Below are 2,362 nucleotides of genomic sequence, written 5' to 3' on the forward strand. Positions count from 1 at the left end.
GTACTACTTGTGGGATGAACCCTATCTCTTTAAGAGATGTGCAGACAGAATAATACGTAGGTGTGTGCCTATAGAAGAAGCACAGAGGATCCTATGGCATTGCCATGGATCACAATATGGAGGCCATTTCGGAGGAGAGCGAACAGCCACCAAGGTCCTCCAATGTGGTTTCTACTGGCCTACACTCTACAGAGACTCCCGAGAGTTTGTGCGTAACTGTGACAGTTGCCAGAAAGCTGGTAATTTACCTCATAGTTACGCCATGCCTCAACAAGGAATCTTGGAGATTGAGTTGTTTGACGTATGGGGAATTGATTTCATGGGGCCTTTCCCACCATCATACTCAAACACTTATATTCTGGTGGCAGTTGACTATGTATCAAAATGGGTAGAGGCCATTGCCACACCCAACAATGATACTAAAACAGTACTAAAATTCCTCCAGAAACATATATTCAGCAGATTTGGTGTCCCTAGGGTACTAATCAGTGATGGGGGCACTCACTTCTGTAACAAACAACTTTACTCCGCCATGGTCCGGTATGGGATTCACTACAAGGTGGCAACTCCATATCATCCACAGACAAATGGGCAAGCTGAAGTTTCTAACAGAGAACTAAAAAGAATCCTGGAACGGACTGTAAGTACCCGTAGAAAGGATTGGGCACGAAGCTTAGATGATGCTCTGTGGGCTTACAGAACAGCATTCAAGACTCCTATAGGGACCTCTCCGTACCAACTTGTGTATGGTAAGGCTTGTCACCTGCCCGTGGAACTGGAACATAAGGCCTACTGGGCAACCAGATTCCTAAACTTTGATGCCAAATTAGCTGGAGAAAAAAGATTGCTCCAGCTGAATGAGCTAGAGGAATTCAGATTCACTGCTTTCGAAAATGCCAAGCTGTATAAAGAAAAATAAAAAAGGTGGCATGACAGAAAGCTGTCATCTAGAGTCTTTGAACCAGGACAAAAGGTTCTGCTATTTAACTCTAGGCTCAGGCTATTCTCCGGGAAACTGAAATCCCGATGGAGGGGACCATATGTGATTACAAGTGTATCACCATATGGTTATGTGGAGCTTCAAGACATTGATTCTGATAAGAAGTTCATTGTTAATGGACAGAGAATCAAGCACTATCTTGAAGGCAATGTTGAGAAAGAGTGCTCAAGGCTGAGGCTAGATTAAAAACTCAGCAAGGTCCAGCTAAAGACAATAAAGAAGCGCTTGCTGGGAGGCAACCCAGCCATGGGGCATCACTTCCTCTAAGCATTTTGCCTTATTCTTGATTTTATTTGTTTATATAAAGTTCATTGATACTAAGGTAAAGACGCAATTGTATAAGTTCACAGGGTTACAGAAGGATCCTGCACACAAAACAGAGAAAAGGAGCTCACTGGCAAGAAAACACCAGTAAAAGTCTGTTTTGGGCATTCAACACCCAAAAGAAGCATCCACTGGGCGTTGAACGCCAGTAAGGATAGCCATCTGGGCGTTAAACGCCAGAAAGAAGCATCTTCTGGGCGTTGAACGCCAGAAAGAAGCTCCTTCTGGGCGTTTAACGCCAGATTTACAGCGTCCTGGGCGTTCAGAAAAATGCCCAGTGACAATGGAGTTCCTGGCTTTCAACGCCAGAAAGAAGCAACAGCTGGGCGTTGAACGCCCAGGAGAAACAGCAGTTGGGCGTTGAACGCCCAAAACATGCAGTGTTTGGGCGTTCAAACGCCAGGATGGTGGGGAGGAGGTAATTTCGTTTTTACTTCATAGTTTTCATTTTAGTTTTAATTTTCATGTTTCAATTCATGATTTATTGCATAAACATATTACAAACCCTGATTTCTAAAATCCCTAATTTCTAAAAACCCTACTTTAAAAATATCAAATGTATCTTAATCCATAAGCACAAATCCTTTTTTCAATCCAATTCAACTCTTTTTCAAATTTTCAAAACAAATCTATCTCTTTTCATTCTAAAATCTTTTCAACTAATCAATATCTTTTTTTAAATCTCCATATCACCCCAGAAAGAAGCAACAGCTGGGCGTTGAACGCCCAGGAGAAACAGCAGTTGGGCGTTGAACGCCCAAAACATGCAGTGTTTGGGCGTTCAAACGCCAGGATGGTGGGGAGGAGGTAATTTCGTTTTTACTTCATAGTTTTCATTTTAGTTTTAATTTTCATGTTTCAATTCATGATTTATTGCATAAACATATTACAAACCCTGATTTCTAAAATCCCTAATTTCTAAAAACCCTACTTTAAAAATATCAAATGTATCTTAATCCATAAGCACAAATCCTTTTTTCAATCCAATTCAACTCTTTTTCAAATTTTCAAAACAAATCTATCTCTTTTCATTCTAAA

Source organism: Arachis ipaensis, chromosome B03 (assembly GCF_000816755.2).
Source record: "Arachis ipaensis cultivar K30076 chromosome B03, Araip1.1, whole genome shotgun sequence".
Taxonomy (NCBI): domain Eukaryota; kingdom Viridiplantae; phylum Streptophyta; class Magnoliopsida; order Fabales; family Fabaceae; genus Arachis; species Arachis ipaensis.